This window comes from Littorina saxatilis, linkage group LG6, assembly GCF_037325665.1.
Source record: "Littorina saxatilis isolate snail1 linkage group LG6, US_GU_Lsax_2.0, whole genome shotgun sequence".
NCBI lineage: Eukaryota > Metazoa > Mollusca > Gastropoda > Littorinimorpha > Littorinidae > Littorina > Littorina saxatilis.
Window position 1 is genome coordinate 173,985 of NC_090250.1, and position 15,672 is coordinate 189,656.

The window sequence follows — 15,672 nt, forward strand, 5'->3', positions numbered from 1 at the left end:
GTCAGTGCACACTCCCCCCAGTATGAGTATATTGAAGAAGAAGAAGAAGAAGAACAAGAAGAACAAGAAGAACAAGAAGAAGAAGAACAAGAAGAACAAGAAGAAGAAGAAGAAGAAGAAGAAGAAAGTGTATGTTTCCTGTGACGTGAGGCCCGGCCTCTGATGAGAGGAAGAAGGACCGAAGAAAGAACGCCGTCTGCTGTAATGTCCCTTTGTCTATAATTATCTTCACAAGTACACCTCTGATGACAGCGTACCTGCTAGTCAGTGCTATATTTAGAGACGTGTTGTCGTTGGTCCCTAGGGTGGCCTTTCCTTGCAGGTAATACTGTGTTATAATGATGGACAGAACTGTAAATAAAGCCTTTCCTTGCAGGTAATACTGTGTTATAATGATGTGCAGAACTGTAAATAAAGCCTTTCCTTGCAGGTAATACTGTGTTATAATGATGTGCAGAACTGTAAATAAAGCCTTTCCTTGCAGGTAATACTGTGTTATAATGATGGGCAGAACTGTAAATAAAGCCTAATTCCATTCCCTTTAGAATACCATTGGAGTAGACTGCAATGAAATTGTCACAGCATCAACTGTAAATAAAGCTTAATTCCATTCACTTTAGAATACCATTGGAGTAGACTGCAATGAAACGTTGTCACAGCATCAACTGCAAATATACATGTTCTATTAACAAAGCTTTGCCAGTTGTACTTGTAGTGTAAACATGAAGTGTGCCACTGCCAGAGTGTGTTATTTATTGTTTGGAAGGCCTCTTGATCGCTTGTAAAAGAGACACAGACTGTAATCGGAACTGGTTGAAGGAAATAGGAAGACCGAAGATGTAATATGAATTCTCACTCCACCAAAAAGTGTTTTATTTAAAGCAAGAATCTAGCCAGCTTCCCAGTACAATGGAACCCCCCTTTTAAGACCTTGTTATCTCAGACGTTCTGTTCATAACTTTTGTAAATGTATCCCTTTTTTGTTAGACTCCCTTCTTTTTGAGACATACTTTTGGCAGATGTTTGGAGGTCTGTAGCTAACCCTAACCCTAACCCTGAAGGGGGGGGGGGTCCACGGACTGTACTGATGTTTGGTTTTAATTTTCAGGAAGAACCTGCCACAGATTGATCAGTAGTATCAAACAGTAATACCCTCCCTAACCCTAACCCCAAACAAAAAAATCAAAATAAATTCAGTGGAAGGCCTACAGTTCTAGGGAGATCAACACAGACACAATACAGATCCAAGGCACAAACATTCTCCTCACAGATCCCTGCTGATGACAACTGAACACAGCTGAGACGCGATGGCAGAACAGAACAAGGACCAAGACCAGTCACATGAAACACCTGCTCCTAAAGGAGGTGAAGACACAATACATGAGGTGGGACTAACAGAAACCCCTGGACCATCAGACAATACAGTCAATGGACATGCAAGTGAAATGGAGGAGAAGGCGGATGTCCCAACGCTAGATGGGGAAAAAGAAGAAGGAAACGGAGGCGACGACAAAATCCAAGGCAGAGTGGAAAATGCAGCAACTGGTGTTTCCTCTGACTTGACTTCGGAAGCAGGGTTGGTGTGGTTTTGGTTTTTTACTCCTCTCTCTTAGTTGCTGACTTAATGAGAGATTAATTTATCTTTAATGGGGGTATTCTTTTATGGTCATTTATAGTTAATCTAGTCATTTTTTGGCACCCTGGAACATTAGACTATTTAGGGGTTTTGGGGGTGGGTGGGGGGGTTGGTGGGGGGGAGGGGGGTGGGGGGGATATCACTATTTGGTTCCAAAATAACCTGCAGATTGAAAATGTACTGATTCACGTGTTGAACTTTTTTAACACAAGATAACCTTTAATGTACAAACCAAAAGATTTTTGCTAAATGGAAAATAATCAATCAGGCTATTTTTCTTACAAATGTGTAGCTCTGTGCACATTTTTGGTAACATCAAGACAGTTTGTACACAATGTGCAACCTTTTTTTTATTTGGCCCGTGTGCCTTTGATTTAGAAGCTTCTAATTTCAAAACTAAAAAAGATATGGAACGATGTAAAGTTAATTTATATAAAGTTATATTCTTCTGGGCTTGTGATGGTGATCCATTAGCCTATGTGTGTGTGTGTGTGTGTGTGTGTGTGTGTGTGTGTGTGTGTGTGTGTGTGTGTGTGTGTGTGTGTGTGTGTGTGTGTGTGTGTGTGTGTGTGTGTGTGTGTGTGTTTGTGTGTTTTCAGACAGGCTGACTGTGAAACGAAAGAAAAGCGAAGTGCTGTTAGTAATGCAGATAGTTCTTTGACACCTTCCGGTTTGTGTATTGTTTATTTGCTTGCGTCATTCAATGGAACGCCCCTTTTAAGACTCTCCCTTTTAAGACTCTCTCCCTTTTAAGACTCTCTCCCTTTCAAGACTCTCTTCCTTTTAAGACTCTCTCCCTTCTCAGATGTTCTGTTCATAAGCTCTGTAAATTTACCCCCATTCTAAGACACCTTCTTTTTTAAGACCTGACTTTCTCAGAATGTTGAATGTCTTAAAAGGGGCGTTCCACTGTATTTATTGTACTTTACTCTGATGTTTTTCGTTTTTAATTTTTATTTGTTGTATAGATGATATGAAACGCCTAAATTGGACCTCTGCTCGGACGGGAATAATCCGACGCATTTTATAACATCACGAGTGAAAGTTGGACCAGTGTACTACAAAATCAGCATGTCATCAATCAATCAATATAAGGCTTATATCGCGCGTATTCCGTGGGTACAGTTCTAAGCGCAGGGATTTATTTAATTTTTTTAATTTTTATTTTATGCAATTTATATCGCGCACATATTAAAGGCGCAGGGATTTATTTATGCCGTGTGAGATGGAATTGTTTTTACACAATACATCACGCATTCACATCGGCCAGCAGATCGCAGCCATTTCGGCGCATATCCTACTTTTCACGGCCTATTATTCCAAGTCACACGGGTATTTTGGTGGACATTTTTTTTTATCTATGCCTATACAATTTTGCCAGGAAAGACCCTTTTGTCAATCGTGGGATCTTTAACGTGCACACCCCAATGTAGTGTACACGAAGGGACCTCGGTTTTTCGTCTCATCCGAAAGACTAGCACTTGAACCCACCACCTAGGTTAGGAAAGGGGGGAGAAAATTGCTAACGCCCTGACCCAGGGTCGAACTCGCAACCTCTCGCTTCCGAGCGCAAGTGCGTTACCACTCGGCCACCCAGTCCATCATAACATCTATAGTGCTGAAATAGTGTTTTTTTCTTCTTCTGGTGCGTGAGATGTCTTGCAATCAGCTGTTCAACATTATTTCCTTGGTTTTTTTAAAACGTAAGCCCCAAGTAAACGGGTTAAACATATTGGACGAATAATACTTCCTTTTTGAGAAAGGTCCAAATCATAAAAAAGAAAAAAAAATTATATTCTACATTATTCGGAGTAATGTTTTTTCTATTATCTGTGAAAATTGTGGTCAAATGATTGTGTTGTCATTTGTTTGTTACTTGGTTTACATTATTGGTCCAACTCAAGTTACACCTTCGCGTGATCCAAATTGCCAATGTGGCGGCTAAGTTGAACTTTAACAATGGCATTTTTATGTTATTTTCCTTTTTCTTATCAAGTCTTGCTCTGTAAGCGAGTCCATCTACCCCTAGGCTCAAGAACAGTAACAGACATTATGTCCTTATCAGTATTGCAAAACATATAATATATGAGGCCATTTGCTCAGGTGGTTCAACTTTGCCCCCTTTACCTTATTACGTGTTAGGGTTAGTTACTAATTACTAAGGCTTAGTGCTTCGGACTACATAAACAAGATTTATGAACCATATGTTGTCGAAATGTCGACATTATGATGTATTCTTTCTTTTTCTCACAGACTGCAGTTCTCTCCTCCATGGCATTTTTGCAACCTTGAAGGAATCAGTTTCAGCTACGAACAGCTTGCAGATAACCACACAAAAAGGTGCGTGCAACAAGTCAAATTCACACTCACAACAATATATCTCAGGGCAACTTGTCATGAATAAACAATATTGTTTGATCACTTTTTTTGTTATGAGCACACACTCATTGTTGTTTATTGTCTTTGATTTCAGGTAAAGACAGGCATATGTTTGGATGCGAATATTGTTTTTGAATAGATCAATCTAATTATGATGACATATGATCATAAAAAAAACATAAAAAAAACTTTCGTGAATTCTAAACGATTAACAGTCTTTCCTTTTGGTTTTTTGTATGTTCTTCCCTTTTTTTCTCTGTAGATCTCTTTGGTTTGCTTTAGTTCCCCCCGTGACCCACCTACCCCCACCCACCTACCCCCACCCACCTACCCCCACCCACCTACCCCCACCCACCTACCCCCACCCACCTACCCCCACCCACCTACCCCCACCCACCTACCCCCACAATGGGTTCTTCTTGTTTGTTATTGTCATGTCCACCATCTAGGAGATTTGTGTAATGTTGTATTGTTTTGGTCACGTAAAATAAGCTTGTGCTTGAGTTCGTGTCTTCAATGTATTCTGTGAATTATTTTATGTCATTTATTTTGAATACAATTTCGTTTAAACCAACAACAACAACAACAACAAAAATTACACACTCGTTATATATATCATGAGTAGACCTAAGTTTGAGTGTGGCAGGGTGGTGCAGTACATTTTGTTTCCCTTGTAACATGCAGGTAGCAGACTTGTAGGGGATGTCTGCCTTGACCGCTGAGCTATTTATTGTACAGACTAATTTAAGACTCACTCTTTTTTAAGACCTTGTTTTCTGAGACTTTCTGTTCATAACCTCTGTAAAATTATCCCCATTTTAAGACTTCCTCCTTTTTAAGACCCGATTTTATCAGATTTGTGGAGGTCTTAAAAGGTGGTTCCACTGTGGAGGTACGTAGCGTTTGAGTGTCGAAAAGAGGTTCCACTGTGGAGGTACGTAGCGTTTGAGTGTCGAAAAGAGGTTCAGGAAATGGACGCCCTGAAATGCCACCAGCCTAGAAGGCAGACAAAGATGCCCAAGAGGAGATCAAAAGTCATGCTGTGCAGATTTTTCGTCAAGTCTTTCAAAACAAAGCTGTCGTATGAGCCATATGGCTAAGTGGCGTTGACTGTAGGTCGTTCATATGGCTCAGTGGCGTTGACTGTAGGTCGTTCATATGGCTCAGTGGCGTTGACTGTAGGTCGTTCATATGGCTCAGTGGCGTTGACTGTAGGTCGTTCATATGGCTCAGTGGCGTTGACTGTAGGTCGTTCATATGGCTAAGTGGCGTTGACTGTAGGTCGTTCATATGGCTCAGTGGCGTTGACTGTAGGTCGTTCACGAGGCAGTGCCAGTTTCCTTCAATGAGGCCCTGCAAGGGACTTAACTACAATGACAGTTTTGGGTCACTTGAAATAGATATTGTCTGGTGGCACATGTACGTTCTGTTCCAAATCATACATCTTAACGCCAGACTGACCCAACTCAAGATGAACTTGATGCTCTTCATACTAGATCTACACAGGCACAGCAACAAGCACTGTCAAATGCTAAGAAACCCCAGTCGACTAGCATCGCGGTTTTCGATTGCCTTAATTCTTCCCCATCATAAAGTGAAATGAGCTACATCAGGTGATACACATATCGACCGATTAACAGACCACAACTTCACTTGACCTATATCAGGGCTCAGTGCTTTCATTTCAAACTTTCAAAACTTCAATGTGTGCTGTCTTTGTATGGGAGCATGTCTATGTTCCCCCAGGTCTATGTTCCCCCAGGTCTATGTTCCCCCAGTCATACCATGTGTCATGTCATGTCATGCCATATGTCATATATGTCAGGTCATGTGTCATGCCATATGTCATTTCACATGTCATGCCACACGTGTCTTGTCACGTGTCATGTTACATATCATGTCATATGTCATGGCATATGCCATGTCGCATGTCATGTCATATATCATGTCATGGCAAGCAATATGTCGTGTCATATGTCATGTCATGTCCCGAGAGGGAAGGTGTAGAAGGTGGCCGTGCCGGGCATGGTGAGTGTGGCGGGTGTTTGTTTACATTGTTATCACAACCGGCCGACGGCAGTTTGGCACCTCGGTTTGTCGGTAGTCAGACTCAGTATCAAGTTTTTCTTTCTGTCATTTCTGCTGAGATTTGGCCATCTCTACGCTCTAAGTCTGGGACAAAATTATCTTTGCATATTGTTGCAAGTAAAAGGAGGGAGGAGGAGAGAAAAGAGACAGACACTGACACATAACGCTTCATCCATTTTGAACAGAGAAATCTGCTTGCTTGCTGCTTGGCAATAAGTGGAAGTGCCTAGCTTCAGATTGACTGTCTTGGGCTTCTAGCCCTTATATATTGACATAAATGTCTCTCTAAGTAAGGCTCTCTATAATGTGCTGGCAGAAAGAGTAGTCAGCTCCTTTTACTGAAACCCCAAGCTTTGTCAGTAGGCTAGCTACCAACAAACAGGCCAAGCTGTGTCAGTAGGCTAGCTACCAACAAACAGGCCAAGCTGTGTCAGTAGGCTAGCTACCAACACACAGGCCAAGCTTTGTCAGTAGACTAGCTACCAACACACAGGCCAAGCTGTGTCAGTAGGCTAGCTACCAACACACAGGCCAAGCTGTGTCAATAGGCTAGCTACAAACAAACAGGCCAAGCTGTGTAAATAGGCTAGCTACCAACAAACAGGCCAAGCTGTGTCAGTAGGCTAGCTACCAACAAACAGGCCAAGCTGTGTCAGTAGGCTAGCTACCAACAAACAGGCCAAGCTGTGTCAGTAGGCTAGCTACCAACAAACAGGCCAAGCTGTGTCAGTAGGCTAGCTACCAACAAACAGGCCAAGCTGTGTCAGTAGGCTAGCTACCAACAAACAGGCCAAGCTGTGTCAGTAGGCTAGCTACCAACAAACAGGCCAAGCTGTGTCAGTAGGCTAGCTACCAACAAACAGGCCAAGCTGTGTCAGTAGGCTAGCTACCAACAAACAGGCCAAGCTGTGTCAGTAGGCTAGCTACCAACAAACAGGCCAAGCTGTGTCAGTAGGCTAGCTACCAACAAACAGGCCAAGCTGTGTCAGTAGGCTAGCTACCAACAAACAGGCCAAGCTGTGTCAGTAGGCTAGCTACCAACAAACAGGCCAAGCTTTGTCAGTAGGCTAGCTACCAACAAACAGGCCAAGCTGTGTCAGTAGGCTAGCTACCAACAAACAGGCCAAGCTGTGTCAGTAGGCTAGCTACCAACAAACAGGCCAAGCTGTGTCAGTAGGCTAGCTACCAACAAACAGGCCAAGCTGTGTCAGTAGGCTAGCTACCAACAAACAGGCCAAGCTGTGTCAGTAGGCTAGCTACCAACACACAGGCCAAGCTGTGTCAGTAGGCTAGCTACCAACAAACAGGCCAAGCTGTGTCAGTAGGCTAGCTACCAGCAAACAGGCCAAGCTGTGTCAGTAGGCTAGCTACCAACACACAGGCCAAGCTGTGTCAGTAGGCTAGCTACCAACAAACAGGCCAAGCTTTGTCAGTAGGCTAGCTACCAGCAAACAGGCCAAGCTGTGTCAGTAGGCTAGCTACCAACAAACAGGCCAAGCTGTGTCAGTAGGCTAGCTACCAACACACAGGCCAAGCTTTGTCAGTAGGCTAGCTACCAACAAACAGGCCAAGCTGTGTCAGTAGGCTAGCTACCAACAAACAGGCCAAGCTGTGTCAGTAGGCTAGCTACCAACAAACAGGCCAAGCTGTGTCAGTAGGCTAGCTACCAACAAACAGGCCAAGCTGTGTCAGTAGGCTAGCTACCAACAAACAGGCCAAGCTGTGTCAGTAGGCTAGCTACCAACAAACAGGCCAAGCTGTGTCAGTAGGCTAGCTACCAACAAACAGGCCAAGCTGTGTCAGTAGGCTAGCTACCAACAAACAGGCCAAGCTGTGTCAGTAGGCTAGCTACAAACAAACAGGCCAAGCTGTGTCAGTAGGCTAGCTACCAACAAACAGGCCAAGCTGTGTCAGTAGGCTAGCTACCAACAAACAGGCCAAGCTGTGTCAGTAGGCTAGCTACCAACAAACAGGCCAAGCTGTGTCAGTAGGCTAGCTACCAACAAACAGGCCAAGCTGTGTCAGTAGGCTAGCTACCAACAAACAGGCCAAGCTGTGTCAGTAGGCTAGCTACCAACAAACAGGCCAAGCTGTGTCAGTAGGCTAGCTACCAACAAACAGGCCAAGCTGTGTCAGTAGGCTAGCTACCAACAAACAGGCCAAGCTGTGTCAGTAGGCTAGCTACCAACAAACAGGCCAAGCTGTGTCAGTAGGCTAGCTACCAACAAACAGGCCAAGCTGTGTCAGTAGGCTAGCTACCAACAAACAGGCCAAGCTGTGTCAGTAGGCTAGCTACCAACAAACAGGCCAAGCTGTGTCAGTAGGCTAGCTACCAACAAACAGGCCAAGCTGTGTCAGTAGGCTAGCTACCAACAAACAGGCCAAGCTGTGTCAGTAGGCTAGCTACCAACAAACAGGCCAAGCTGTGTCAGTAGGCTAGCTACCAACAAACAGGCCAAGCTGTGTCAGTAGGCTAGCTACCAACAAACAGGCCAAGCTGTGTCAGTAGGCTAGCTACCAACAAACAGGCCAAGCTGTGTCAGTAGGCTAGCTACAAACAAACAGGCCAAGCTGTGTCAGTAGGCTAGCTACCAACACACAGGCCAAGCTGTGTCAGTAGGCTAGCTACCAACAAACAGGCCAAGCTGTGTCAGTAGGCTAGCTACCAGCAAACAGGCCAAGCTGTGTCAGTAGGCTAGCTACAAACAAACAGGCCAAGCTGTGTCAGTAGGCTAGCTACCAACAAACAGGCCAAGCTGTGTCAGTAGGCTAGCTACCAACAAACAGGCCAAGCTGTGTCAGTAGGCTAGCTACCAACACACAGGCCAAGCTGTGTCAGTAGGCTAGCTACCAACAAACAGGCCAAGCTGTGTCAGTAGGCTAGCTACCAACAAACAGGCCAAGCTGTGTCAGTAGGCTAGCTACAAACAAACAGGCCAAGCTGTGTCAGTAGGCTAGCTACCAACACACAGGCCAAGCTGTGTCAGTAGGCTAGCTACCAACAAACAGGCCAAGCTGTGTCAGTAGGCTAGCTACCAACAAACAGGCCAAGCTGTGTCAGTAGGCTAGCTACCAACAAACAGGCCAAGCTGTGTCAGTAGGCTAGCTACCAACAAACAGGCCAAGCTGTGTCAGTAGGCTAGCTACCAACAAACAGGCCAAGCTGTGTCAGTAGGCTAGCTACCAACAAACAGGCCAAGCTGTGTCAGTAGGCTAGCTACCAACAAACAGGCCAAGCTGTGTCAGTAGGCTAGCTACCAACAAACAGGCCAAGCTGTGTCAGTAGGCTAGCTACCAACAAACAGGCCAAGCTGTGTCAGTAGGCTAGCTACCAACAAACAGGCCAAGCTTTGTCAGTAGGCTAGCTACCAACAAACAGGCCAAGCTGTGTCAGTAGGCTAGCTACCAACAAACAGGCCAAGCTTTGTCAGTAGGCTAGCTACCAACAAACAGGCCAAGCTGTGTCAGTAGGCTAGCTACCAACAAACAGGCCAAGCTGTGTCAGTAGGCTAGCTACCAACAAACAGGCCAAGCTGTGTCAGTAGGCTAGCTACCAACAAACAGGCCAAGCTTTGTCAGTAGGCTAGCTACCAACAAACAGGCCAAGCTGTGTCAGTAGGCTAGCTACCAACACACAGGCCAAGCTGTGTCAGTAGGCTAGCTACCAACAAACAGGCCAAGCTGTGTCAGTAGGCTAGCTACCAACACACAGGCCAAGCTGTGTCAGTAGGCTAGCTACCAACACACAGGCCAAGCTGTGTCAGTAGGCTAGCTACCAACACACAGGCCAAGCTTTGTCAGTAGGCTAGCTACCAACACACAGGCCAAGCTGTGTCAGTAGGCTAGCTACCAACAAACAGGCCAAGCTGTGTCAGTAGGCTAGCTACCAACAAACAGGCCAAGCTGTGTCAGTAGGCTAGCTACCAACAAACAGGCCAAGCTGTGTCAGTAGGCTAGCTACCAACAAACAGGCCAAGCTGTGTCAGTAGGCTAGCTACCAACAAACAGGCCAAGCTGTGTCAGTAGGCTAGCTACCAACAAACAGGCCAAGCTGTGTCAGTAGGCTAGCTACCAACAAACAGGCCAAGCTGTGTCAGTAGGCTAGCTACCAACAAACAGGCCAAGCTGTGTCAGTAGGCTAGCTACCAACACACAGGCCAAGCTGTGTCAGTAGGCTAGCTACCAACAAACAGGCCAAGCTGTGTCAGTAGGCTAGCTACCAACAAACAGGCCAAGCTGTGTCAGTAGGCTAGCTACCAACAAACAGGCCAAGCTGTGTCAGTAGGCTAGCTACCAACAAACAGGCCAAGCTGTGTCAGTAGGCTAGCTACCAACACACAGGCCAAGCTGTGTCAGTAGGCTAGCTACCAACAAACAGGCCAAGCTGTGTCAGTAGGCTAGCTACCAACAAACAGGCCAAGCTGTGTCAGTAGGCTAGCTACCAACAAACAGGCCAAGCTGTGTCAGTAGGCTAGCTACCAACAAACAGGCCAAGCTGTGTCAGTAGGCTAGCTACCAACAAACAGGCCAAGCTGTGTCAGTAGGCTAGCTACCAACAAACAGGCCAAGCTGTGTCAGTAGGCTAGCTACCAACACACAGGCCAAGCTGTGTCAGTAGGCTAGCTACCAACAAACAGGCCAAGCTGTGTCAGTAGGCTAGCTACCAACAAACAGGCCAAGCTGTGTCAGTAGGCTAGCTACCAACAAACAGGCCAAGCTGTGTCAGTAGGCTAGCTACCAACAAACAGGCCAAGCTGTGTCAGTAGGCTAGCTACCAACAAACAGGCCAAGCTGTGTCAGTAGGCTAGCTACCAACAAACAGGCCAAGCTGTGTCAGTAGGCTAGCTACCAACAAACAGGCCAAGCTGTGTCAGTAGGCTAGCTACCAGCAAACAGGCCAAGCTGTGTCAGTAGGCTAGCTACCAACAAACAGGCCAAGCTGTGTCAGTAGGCTAGCTACCAACAAACAGGCCAAGCTGTGTCAGTAGGCTAGCTACCAACAAACAGGCCAAGCTGTGTCAGTAGGCTAGCTACCAACAAACAGGCCAAGCTGTGTCAGTAGGCTAGCTACCAACAAACAGGCCAAGCTGTGTCAGTAGGCTAGCTACCAACAAACAGGCCAAGCTGTGTCAGTAGGCTAGCTACCAACAAACAGGCCAAGCTGTGTCAGTAGGCTAGCTACCAACACACAGGCCAAGCTGTGTCAGTAGGCTAGCTACCAACACACAGGCCAAGCTGTGTCAGTAGGCTAGCTACCAACAAACAGGCCAAGCTGTGTCAGTAGGCTAGCTACCAACAAACAGGCCAAGCTGTGTCAGTAGGCTAGCTACCAACAAACAGGCCAAGCTGTGTCAGTAGGCTAGCTACCAACAAACAGGCCAAGCTGTGTCAGTAGGCTAGCTACCAACAAACAGGCCAAGCTGTGTCAGTAGGCTAGCTACCAACAAACAGGCCAAGCTGTGTCAGTAGGCTAGCTACCAACAAACAGGCCAAGCTGTGTCAGTAGGCTAGCTACCAACAAACAGGCCAAGCTGTGTCAGTAGGCTAGCTACCAACAAACAGGCCAAGCTGTGTCAGTAGGCTAGCTACCAACACACAGGCCAAGCTGTGTCAGTAGGCTAGCTACCAACAAACAGGCCAAGCTGTGTCAGTAGGCTAGCTACCAACAAACAGGCCAAGCTGTGTCAGTAGGCTAGCTACCAACAAACAGGCCAAGCTGTGTCAGTAGGCTAGCTACCAACAAACAGGCCAAGCTGTGTCAGTAGGCTAGCTACCAACAAACAGGCCAAGCTGTGTCAGTAGGCTAGCTACCAACAAACAGGCCAAGCTGTGTCAGTAGGCTAGCTACCAACAAACAGGCCAAGCTGTGTCAGTAGGCTAGCTACAAACAAACAGGCCAAGCTGTGTCAGTAGGCTAGCTACCAACAAACAGGCCAAGCTGTGTCAGTAGGCTAGCTACCAACAAACAGGCCAAGCTGTGTCAGTAGGCTAGCTACCAACACACAGGCCAAGCTGTGTCAGTAGGCTAGCTACAAACAAACAGGCCAAGCTGTGTCAGTAGGCTAGCTACAAACAAACAGGCCAAGCTGTGTCAGTAGGCTAGCTACAAACAAACAGGCCAAGCTGTGTCAGTAGGCTAGCTACCAGCACACAGGCCAAGCTGTGTCAGTAGGCTAGCTACCAACAAACAGGCCAAGCTGTGTCAGTAGGCTAGCTACCAGCAAACAGGCCAAGCTGTGTCAGTAGGCTAGCTACCAACACACAGGCCAAGCTGTGTCAGTAGGCTAGCTACCAACAAACAGGCCAAGCTTTGTCAGTAGGCTAGCTACAAACAAACAGGCCAAGCTGTGTCAGTAGGCTAGCTACCAACAAACAGGCCAAGCTGTGTCAGTAGGCTAGCTACCAACAAACAGGCCAAGCTGTGTCAGTAGGCTAGCTACCAACAAACAGGCCAAGCTGTGTCAGTAGGCTAGCTACCAACAAACAGGCCAAGCTGTGTCAGTAGGCTAGCTACCAACAAACAGGCCAAGCTGTGTCAGTAGGCTAGCTACCAACAAACAGGCCAAGCTGTGTCAGTAGGCTAGCTACCAACAAACAGGCCAAGCTGTGTCAGTAGGCTAGCTACCAACAAACAGGCCAAGCTGTGTCAGTAGGCTAGCTACCAACAAACAGGCCAAGCTGTGTCAGTAGGCTAGCTACCAACAAACAGGCCAAGCTGTGTCAGTAGGCTAGCTACCAACAAACAGGCCAAGCTGTGTCAGTAGGCTAGCTACCAACAAACAGGCCAAGCTGTGTCAGTAGGCTAGCTACCAACAAACAGGCCAAGCTGTGTCAGTAGGCTAGCTACAAACAAACAGGCCAAGCTGTGTCAGTAGGCTAGCTACCAACAAACAGGCCAAGCTGTGTCAGTAGGCTAGCTACCAACAAACAGGCCAAGCTGTGTCAGTAGGCTAGCTACCAACAAACAGGCCAAGCTGTGTCAGTAGGCTAGCTACCAACAAACAGGCCAAGCTGTGTCAGTAGGCTAGCTACCAACAAACAGGCCAAGCTGTGTCAGTAGGCTAGCTACCAACAAACAGGCCAAGCTGTGTCAGTAGGCTAGCTACCAACAAACAGGCCAAGCTGTGTCAGTAGGCTAGCTACCAACACACAGGCCAAGCTTTGTCAGTAGGCTAGCTACAAACAAACAGGCCAAGCTGTGTCAGTAGGCTAGCTACCAACAAACAGGCCAAGCTGTGTCAGTAGGCTAGCTACCAACAAACAGGCCAAGCTGTGTCACTAGGCTAGCTACCAACAAACAGGCCAAGCTGTGTCAGTAGGCTAGCTACCAACAAACAGGCCAAGCTGTGTCAGTAGGCTAGCTACCAACAAACAGGCCAAGCTGTGTCAGTAGGCTAGCTACCAACAAACAGGCCAAGCTGTGTCAGTAGGCTAGCTACCAACAAACAGGCCAAGCTGTGTCAGTAGGCTAGCTACCAACAAACAGGCCAAGCTGTGTCAGTAGGCTAGCTACCAACAAACAGGCCAAGCTGTGTCAGTAGGCTAGCTACCAACAAACAGGCCAAGCTGTGTCAGTAGGCTAGCTACCAACAAACAGGCCAAGCTGTGTCAGTAGGCTAGCTACCAACAAACAGGCCAAGCTGTGTCAGTAGGCTAGCTACCAACAAACAGGCCAAGCTGTGTCAGTAGGCTAGCTACCAACAAACAGGCCAAGCTGTGTCAGTAGGCTAGCTACCAACAAACAGGCCAAGCTGTGTCAGTAGGCTAGCTACCAACAAACAGGCCAAGCTGTGTCAGTAGGCTAGCTACCAACAAACAGGCCAAGCTGTGTCAGTAGGCTAGCTACCAACAAACAGGCCAAGCTGTGTCAGTAGGCTAGCTACCAACAAACAGGCCAAGCTGTGTCAGTAGGCTAGCTACCAACAAACAGGCCAAGCTTTGTCAGTAAACTAGCTACCAACAAACAGGCCAAGCTGTGTCAGTAGGCTAGCTACCAACAAACAGGCCAAGCTGTGTCAGTAGGCTAGCTACCAACAAACAGGCCAAGCTTTGTCAGTAAACTAGCTACCAACAAACAGGCCAAGCTGTGTCAGTAGGCTAGCTACCAACAAACAGGCCAAGCTGTGTCAGTAGGCTAGCTACCAACAAACAGGCCAAGCTGTGTCAGTAGGCTAGCTACCAGCAAACAGGCCAAGCTGTGTCAGTAGGCTAGCTACCAACAAACAGGCCAAGCTGTGTCAGTAGGCTAGCTACCAACAAACAGGCCAAGCTGTGTCAGTAGGCTAGCTACCAACAAACAGGCCAAGCTGTGTCAGTAGGCTAGCTACCAACAAACAGGCCAAGCTGTGTCAGTAGGCTAGCTACAAACAAACAGGCCAAGCTGTGTCAGTAGGCTAGCTACCAACAAACAGGCCAAGCTTTGTCAGTAGGCTAGCTACCAACAAACAGGCCAAGCTGTGTCAGTAGGCTAGCTACCAACAAACAGGCCAAGCTGTGTCAGTAGGCTAGCTACCAACAAACAGGCCAAGCTGTGTCAGTAGGCTAGCTACCAACAAACAGGCCAAGCTGTGTCAGTAGGCTAGCTACCAACACACAGGCCAAGCTTTGTCAGTAGGCTAGCTACCAACAAACAGGCCAAGCTGTGTCAGTAGGCTAGCTACCAACACACAGGCCAAGCTGTGTCAGTAGGCTAGCTACCAACAAACAGGCCAAGCTGTGTCAGTAGGCTAGCTACCAACAAACAGGCCAAGCTGTGTCAGTAGGCTAGCTACCAACAAACAGGCCAAGCTGTGTCAGTAGGCTAGCTACCAACAAACAGGCCAAGCTGTGTCAGTAGGCTAGCTACCAACAAACAGGCCAAGCTGTGTCAGTAGGCTAGCTACCAACAAACAGGCCAAGCTGTGTCAGTAGGCTAGCTACCAACACACAGGCCAAGCTGTGTCAGTAGGCTAGCTACCAACAAACAGGCCAAGCTGTGTCAGTAGGCTAGCTACCAGCAAACAGGCCAAGCTGTGTCAGTAGGCTAGCTACCAACAAACAGGCCAAGCTTTGTCAGTAGGCTAGCTACCAACAAACAGGCCAAGCTGTGTCAGTAGGCTAGCTACCAACAAACAGGCCAAGCTGTGTCAGTAGGCTAGCTACCAACAAACAGGCCAAGCTTTGTCAGTAGGCTAGCTACCAACAAACAGGCCAAGCTGTGTCAGTAGGCTAGCTACCAACAAACAGGCCAAGCTGTGTCAGTAGGCTAGCTACCAACAAACAGGCCAAGCTGTGTCAGTAGGCTAGCTACCAGCAAACAGGCCAAGCTGTGTCAGTAGGCTAGCTACCAACAAACAGGCCAAGCTTTGTCAGTAGGCTAGCTACCAACACACAGGCCAAGCTGTGTCAGTAGGCTAGCTACCAACAAACAGGCCAAGCTGTGTCAGTAGGCTAGCTACCAACAAACAGGCCAAGCTTTGTCAGTAGGCTAGCTACCAACAAACAGGCCAAGCTGTGTCAGTAGGCTAGCTACCAACAAACAGGCCAAGCTGTGTCAGTAGGCTAGCTACCAACAAACAGGCCAAGCTGTG

At 47.2% G+C, this 15,672-nt stretch overlaps 1 protein-coding gene across 1 annotated transcript in view; it reads left to right on the top strand.

Annotated features, from left to right (window-relative positions):
• Positions 1-3,892: 3,892 nt before the first annotated feature.
• Positions 3,893-15,672, top strand: part of LOC138968217 (uncharacterized) — a 72,762-nt gene continuing 60,982 nt past the window's right edge. Inside the window, exon 1 of the mRNA XM_070340767.1 lies at positions 3,893-3,976. The gene's annotated coding sequence lies outside the window, so the exon portion shown is untranslated. The remainder of the gene's footprint in view (positions 3,977-15,672) is intronic.